Consider the following 8588-nt stretch of genomic DNA (forward strand, 5'->3'; position numbering starts at 1 on the left):
CCTTGATAAATAATCAAACAACAATCAAGTATTTATGCTTGCCCTGCAACAGAAAGGTTAGAGTTCATTGAAAAATCCTCTTAATTTAAGAACTGTAGTTGTTCCATACAATCATAAATAAAAGAAGTAATTATAAACTTTGGGTGGAAAAGGACTAAAATATTTTGAGAAAATATGGCTTTCTAATCTAATTGAAAGTAAGGGAAATTTTTTGTGCCTTGTAGTGTATGACTATATATAGTTTTGTGTGCCTGGTGAATGATGTCTAAAGAGGTTGCTCAAGGTTACAGGAAAAACCCTAAGGAATTCTTGCAGCAACATCCTGAAATAAGAGCTCCTGCATAATAGATTCACTGTGGTTTCCTTAGTGAAGCGAGCCTTCTATGAACACACAATCTTTAACTATACAGGATCAGGAGGAGAATTGAGTCATGCATTGGAATGCTTTTAACTTTGGTTTACCCCTCTGTTTAAAGAAGAGAGTTATGAGATTTGCTTAATTTGATCATTTTCCTCTTTCCTTTGGTAATCTCCCTCCTGTATTATAAGATATATAATGCTTCCTTCACACTTCAGATGAAAGTTGAAATGAATTTTTCATGCATACTATGTTGTAGATGCAAGGTCAAAAATTTACTTCAGGGATCTGAATGTGTAGCATGTACAACTGAGTGTTGAAAGAAGACAAAATCTTCTTCATCACAAAGAATACGTGCTCATTAAGAATCAGAATGTTCAATTGTGTGAAGATGGGAGATGGAGAGATTGGTATTATGGCCTTGGATCCAGAAATCAGGTATTTACCCAAAATTTTCTCTGTAGTTTTCACCTATCATCTATTCATTTAACCTGTTTACCATAATTTTTTAAGTTTAATTAAGAGTCAGTCGTCTTTTCATGTTGCCAGATAACAGCCTTGACATTTTAACGGGAGACATTTTTCTCATATTAGGTTCTAGATATTGTGTATGACAGTGGAACTCCTAGTGAGATTTTCTTGAGTTCATAAGCACCTATTAAAGATGCTTATAATAAAAGAATAAAAGATAAAAGACAAAGAAATGTTTGAAGAGGTATTCTGGGGCTTGATCTATTGGTTATTAAAAATGTAATACAGGGCTATGTTAACAAGGCAGAGTGGTTTAGATTCAAGAACCAAAAGGCAGATTCAAGAAATAGGAAAAAAAAAAAAAAAAAAACTAAACAAATCCTAATTATGATAAGTATTTTCTATATGACAACAGTACCACTGCAAATAACAATAAGCAAACAAACAAAACTCCAATAAACCAAATGAAATCATTAAATAAAAATACAATTGAAAAATCAAAAAAGTTACAAAGATATATAATGAATGCTGCTGTAACAGTGGATTGAATCAACTATGTTCAAATACTATAACCAAACACATTTCAGATAAATTAAAAATGTCAAAAAATAAAATGATAATTTATATAAATAATAGTATAATTCCAGATTTCAGAAAAAGAAGAAGTCATCACTAAAGAAGAAAAAAGTCAATATAAAAAGCCCAAACTGTGATACATTAAATCCTTTCATAAGCAAAATTAAGGGGTCAGCAATAAACTCAAAAGTATTTTCAGAAAAATGACAAAGGGTTATGTCATTAAATAGAGCTCATGCCAACCAGTAAGTTTGCCAATAGGAAAAATGTCCAAGTGCCTGTGAATAAGAGCTCACAGATGAGGAAAATATATGTCACTAATAAATATAATAAAACATGTTACCAACTTAAAATGAGATATCACTTTGTCTCCTGGATTAGAGGGTACAAGGGGAGGTACAACAACATTTCACACATCCTTCATCCCACCTGCCAGCCCAACCCCATACTAGAGGGGTTTGCTCACCCAATCTCCCTTCTGAGACCGTAGTCTGAGAATAAAAAAAGATAAAAAATCAAAGAAATGCTTGAAGAGGTATTCTGGGGGACTTGCTTTACTGCTTATTAAAAATGTAATACAGAGCGACAATAACCAGCTACTCTTCAAGTATAGGGAAGAGACGGAGAACAAATACCACGTTATAAGAGCAGGTTAATTGCTGTGTTAATGTTTTGCTGTGAGCCTAGGTCTGGAGGAACTGTTTTTCTTGATTCCCTCCTATTTTGCAGGATTGCAATGCTACTGGAGATCCCTCTTTGACCCCAGGGCTAGGATGGAGAGAAAAATAAAACTGAGATAGTGGGAATGGGAGGATGACTCTCTAATGTCTGTCTGAAATAGCCTCGTTTCAGTTGAGTCATTTAGAAGGAAATAGTTGGTCATTTAGAAGGAAAGTAAAGAGATGTTTTGTATCGTGTTATGAGACCCATGTGTATGTCAGGTTGCCTAATCTGAAGATATTCTTTTGAGCAGTGGACGAGTAGGACATAAGGGATGGTTAAGGGGTTTGTTATATTAGCAGAACTTGTCCAAAATAGTAATGCAGGATGTAAATGAGAGAATATTGAGATAGTCGCTCTAATACTGACACTGATGACAGTTTTAACTGATACAAGCTTTCTATAAACCATTTAAAGTACCAAGATTGTTACATTTTAAAAAATATCTTCTTTGATCCCCAACTACATTTCTTAGCATTACTCATTGACCAAACTTTTGAAAAACACCACTTTGTGACAGGCAAAGAAGATGATAGATACAGCAATTAACAAGGCAGGCCAGGTACTTGTTCTTATAGCACTTTAATTCTAGTGGGGCCAGGAGAGAACAGACAATAGCCATGTACATAAACAAATAAGTAAGATATTATAGAAAGTGATACATAGAGTGAAGAAAATAAATTGAAGTAATATGTTAAAGAGTGACCAGGGAATGTCAGGGAAACTCTCTTTGAAGAGGTGATGTATTAGTGAGGGTTCTCCAGAAAAACAACCAGTAGAATGTGTATACATCTCTCTAGATGGATAAACAGATAGATACATAGATGGATAGATAGTTACACACTTAAGTACATACATATATGTAGTGTAGAGAGAGAGAAACAGAGACAGAAAAAGGTTTGTTTTAAGAAATTACTCTGGTGGCAGGCACCTGTAGTCCCAGCTACTCGGAAGGCTGAAGCAGGAGAATGGTATGAACTCAGGAGATGGTGCTTGCAGTCAGCCGAGATCCCACCACTGCACTCCAGCCTGGGTGACAGAGAGAGACTCTGTCTCAGAAAAAAAAAAAAAAGAAATTGACTCACATGATTGTGGGAGCAGGAAAGTCTGAAATCTGCAGGGCAGACCAGACCAGGAGGCTGGAAACCCAAGGAAGGAGTGATGTTGCACTACTGCGTCTGAAATCAGTCTGCAGGCAGAATTTCTTCTTCTTCAGGGACCTTAGTCTTTTCTCTTAAGGTCTTCAACTGTTGGATGAGGCTCACTCACATTATGGAGGATGAGATGCTTTACTCAATGTCTACTGACTAATCACATCTAAAATTTATCTTCACAGTCATGAAGACCAAGCAAGTTAGTCTTGCTCTTATTTGACCAAGCAAGTGAGCACTGTAGCCTACCCAAGTTGACTCAGCAAATTAATGGCCACAGGTGATATTTCAGCTGATAATCGAATAACAATATGTAACCAGCCACGTGTGGTCCTGATGGAAGAGATGCAAAGGCTCTAAAGCAGAAGAGTGTGCACTGGGAACAAAAAGACCCAGTGTGCTGGGTCCCAGTGATGTGCTGTGGTCTGTTCATACTGCCTCTAAAAACCCTCCAAAAAATCAATGAATCCAGGAGGTGGTTTTTTGAAAAGATCAACAAAATTGATAGACCACTAGCAAGACTAATAAAGCAAGAAAAGAGAGAAGGAAATCAAATAAGACACCAATTAAAAAATGATAAGGAATATCCACCACCGACCCACGGGAAATACAAACTACCCATCAGAGAGAATACTATAAAACACCTCTTACGGGCAATAAACTAAGAAAAAACCTAGGAAGGAAATTGGGATAATTTCCTGGACGCTTACACTCTCCCAAGCCTTAAAACCAGGGGGAAGAAGTTGAATCCCTGGAATAGCAATGCAGGGCTGTGGAAATTTGAGGGGGCAATCCTACCAACCAAAAAACATCCGGGACCAGATGGATTCACAGCCGAATTCTACCAGAGGTATAAGGAGGAGCTGGTACCATTCCTTCTGAAACTATTCCAATCAATAGAAAAAGAGGGAATCTTCCCTAACTCATTTTACGAGGCCAACATCATCCTGATACCAAAGTCTGACGGAGATACAACAAAAAAAGAGAATTTTAGACCAATATCCTTGCTGAACATATATGCAAAAATCCTCATACTGCCTCTAAGAGCTGATTGCAAACATCTCTTTTCAATTCCATGGTCAGTGACATCACACTAGTAGCTTGAAATCAGTAAGTATTTATACCAGAGGAGTATGTACACCAGAGTAATCAGCAAATGCTACAAACCAGGACTTTTATTACTCCCACTTTTTAAACACTTACCTGCAAAGTACTCATGGGAAGAGCTCAAGGGGGAGGCATGGCCCTTAGATAGCATGTCTCTAAGCATAGCTCTCAGTCTCAGTGTGATGACTGACATTTTCCAGTCATATTACAAGTCAAAATAATTCATATTGTAGTGTACTCTTGAACAGGTTTCATAGGGTGGCAGGATTGCTAGTAGAAAGGATAATGAGAAGATTACTGAAGCAGTCTAGAGACGAGATGATGGAGACTACACGAGAGTGTGGCAGGCACCAGGAGAGATTAAAAGCTTTGAAGGGCACATTTTGAATGGGGTGCTTATAGCTCTTGGATGGAGGAAGCTGCAAGGAGAGAAATTAAGAATGACCCATGGATTACTGACCTAAGCAACTGGGCCTACCCATGTTGGGGTTCTTTTATGACATGGGAACACCTGGGAGGGAGAGTTTCAACAGGGAAATGTGGCGGGGGAGTCAGTTGTTGCTTTGGCCTGATTGACTGAGATGCCTGCTAGATTTTGAAATGCCTGAAGCCATTAAGGAAGAAGTTTTATATGTGAGCTTGTATTTGGAACTCAGTGGAAAGGTCAGGACTGGAGATGTAAATTTGGGAATCATCTCTATACAAAGACTAACTTTCCTAAGGAAATAATCAGAAATTCAGACAGACTAATAGGTTAAAATAAAAGAAGGACACAGAAATGTATATGCTATATGGCTGAATAAGGAAGATATATTGAAACAATTAGTCAATAAGCCATAATTCCACTTGCTGTAGGTAGTGTAATTATGAGTAATTTAAATTTTTTGTCCTTTAGATATTCACCACAACAAATAAGTTATTCTTAAAATTAGAAGAAAACAATCTTATTTTAAAGAAATATAAAAACATTAAATTTGTTAACATTGAAATAGCGAAGTAGCTAAAAATTTTATTTGGCCACTGGTTAAACTGTTTCTTTGACTTAAAGAGCTTACAGTTATGTAAGCACACTATTTTTTACTTGTCTGTCCCATTATTAAAATAATACATGTATGTTACAGATAAATTTGAAAAGATAAAAGAATAAAGAGAAATAATTTTTATGTATTATTGAATATTTAGTTTTCTTGATCCAATTTGATCTACTTTTTTGTGATATGCTCCTATCGTTTTATATCTTATTTACATCTTATATTTATCTTTTTATATCTTATAGAAGCTATGTTATTAATCCCTTAACAGTGCATTTTTATAAGAGGTTAAAAAAGGTTCACGACTTCACATGGTTTTACATCTTGTGATAGTGTTCTGTAATGTTTAGCCTCTATGATACTGCTGCAGTCTAGTGTTTCACTGGAATTTTTCATTTTCACTTCAGTGCCATAAAACTGCAACCTCAAATTTATTGCAATATTTACATATATGACAGCTGTTAAAACTACAGTAGTTGAAACACACTTAGGGAATAGTTACTGAGGCAAATGTATGTATACACACACACACACTTTCATATAAGTTATTTATTGTAACGTTGAACTTTTATTCCCTCGTGGTGAATAAAAAAAGGACATAAGTGTTGATATTTATGTTATAACATTACCTGCTTCCCTTACTTCATTCATGCATTTCTTTATTCATATCAATGCTTACTGAAAAGTCTATAAAGAACCTACTATGTGCCAAGCAGTGAGCAAAACACAGCATAGTTGGGGAGACGGACTCATAAATGGAAAAACAGTGTTGCCATATGGTGAGAACTGTTGAAAGGGTATAATCAACATACTTTGGAATCACACAGGGGAATGGGAGAAGGTGACCCTTGAGCTGGGTGTTAGAGGATGAATGAGCATTTACCAGGCAAAAGAAATAGCATTTGCACCTGCATGGAGCCATGAAAGGAGAAAGAATGATTGAGGCAGGAAATAAAGTTCAAAAATGAGGTTTGGACCAGCTTGTGATGGGTCTTGTGTGCCAAGCTAAGGAATTTGGGTTACATATTGCAGGTCATGGAAGTCAACAGAGGTTGCTTTGCATTGGAGACTGTCAGAATCAGTTTGGGCTGGAAAGAACATTCTGCAGCAATGTGAGGAAAGATTAGATTGGAAAGAAAACTGGGAATAGGAGCACTAGGGATAGGTGAGTTCAGTGCAAAAGATAAGGAAGGCTGAAAGCTTTGGCAGTCTCTGAGGATGGGAAGAAAGAAGACAATTTGGCAAAAATGACAATATTTAATGAAATGATTAAAGCAAGAGCAGGATGAAGAAGAAAGAAGATAGGGAATATATTTTTTTAAAGAAGGTTGGGTGTGAAAATTAGAGAGTCTGGAAAGTAATTTGAAGAAGGGTTAGAATCAAACAATTTTTTAAAGGGTAAGTAAAATTTGAGGTTGGTCTAAATTGAGACCAATGTGTTTGAAATAATATTTTATATTTCCTGGGTTGAGATAGAGAGAAAAAAAAAGGGCTGATAAGAGGTCTACTTTCATCTAGACTACATAGGTGCTCAGAAAGAAAGAGAAATGAGAATTTACTTAGTTTTATTTTAATTTTTTGGGCACATAGCAGGTGTATATATTTATGGGATACATGAAATGTTTTGACACAGGCATGCAATGTGAAATAAGGAAATCTTGAAGATGCGTTCATCTCCTCAAGCATTTATCCTTTGAGTTACAAACATTCCAAGTACACTTTTAAGTTATTTAAAAATGTACAATAAAGTTATTATTGACTGTAATCACCCTGTTGTGCTACCAACTAGTAGGCTTTATTCACGCTTTCTAAGTGTTTTTGGTACCAATTAACCATTCCCACCTCTCCCCTAGTCCTCCACTACGTAAATGGGAATTAAAAGATGATCAGAAGACAGTTGGGAGCAGAGTGAGAATAAGAACCTTCAATTGCCGTCTCATCTTTCAGATCACGAAGAAGTTTTTCACAATGAGCAGAACACTCAACCTGAAAGCAGAATGGATTGAGTCACTGCAGCGTGGCAGTGGAATGGTGCTTGATGTTGGCAAAGGAAACATGTACTTCTAGACTTGACACTTTTCCCTTAGTTTATAGTTTCCAAATAGAAACATCACTTTAAAATAACATGGAGAATATACATGGATGTACTGAACGAAGAATAAAGTCTGTGTTGCAGTCCTGGCCCCATCAACTTCTACAAATATGGCTTTGGACAAATCACCTAACTTTTACTTTTGAGAATTTAGACTCATCATGTATAAAATGGTATTGCTAATATGTTTGCTGCCTACCCCATTGGGTTTTGTGAGGAATTAATGATAATGCTAAGAAAAATGCATTGAGAATTATAAATCACTATTCAAATGCAAGTTATTTATGTGATTATTGTCATTATTATTACTTTCACTCAGCTAAAAGCTTAGAACCAAAAAAATCTGAGAACTTGCTTACTATCAATAACTGTCTTATTTGATTTAGGGACTCAAGAAAGTATCAGATCACATGACTGAGTTTCATCAATTCCAAGTTGTACATTGAGAATCACAATAAAGATGGAATATGAGACTTTAGGCATAATTCTTTTTCATCACCATCTGGCTATTTCTACTTCTCCAGTCCTAACTTCTAACCTGATCTTAGTCAGCAGGGCTAAATTGCAAAGTAGAAAATTTCAAGGAAGCCTTCTTCAGGTTCCATACTCTGCTTTTATGCCTTCTACACAAAGAAAGGGAAACAGAAAAAAAAAAGAGTGGACCTCACATTCATACACAACTTCCTCCCAACAATTTCCTTAGTAGAGCCTGGGAGGTCCTACTTGAACCAATCCTGCTCCCTCCACTGGCTCTGCACCGCCTGATGACCTCCATACCATGCTCCCTTGTATCTCAATACTACTCACAGGTCACCTCATCAGAGACACCTTCCCTGATTACAGCATATGAAATTACAAAATAAGCCTGATCTCATTCCATTGTCTTGCTCTGCTTCACAAACCTCAATCACCAGCAGATGTAGAATATACTTATCTGTTTCTTATCTGTCCCTGCTCCCATCCATGTAAGCACTGCAAGAATCAGACTTGGTTTACCATTGTAACCCCTGAGTCTGCCACATGGAAAGTATTCAATAAATCATTGTTGAACAAAGGAATGAATGCATCTGTGAATAGATATA

At 36.4% G+C, this 8588-nt stretch overlaps 1 long non-coding RNA gene across 1 annotated transcript; it reads left to right on the forward strand.

Annotated features, from left to right (window-relative positions):
* The first annotated feature begins 648 nt into the window (after nt 1-648).
* Nucleotides 649-7588, forward strand: LOC108534352 (uncharacterized). The gene is made up of 2 exons (XR_001886951.1): nt 649-796; nt 7268-7588. It is a non-coding gene; the product is annotated as an uncharacterized LOC108534352 (long non-coding RNA).
* The last annotated feature ends 1000 nt before the right edge of the window (nt 7589-8588 follow it).

Source organism: Rhinopithecus bieti, unplaced genomic scaffold (genome assembly GCF_001698545.2).
Source record: "Rhinopithecus bieti isolate Rb0 unplaced genomic scaffold, ASM169854v2 scaffold_10612, whole genome shotgun sequence".
In the NCBI taxonomy this organism is placed as follows: Eukaryota; Metazoa; Chordata; class Mammalia; order Primates; family Cercopithecidae; genus Rhinopithecus; species Rhinopithecus bieti.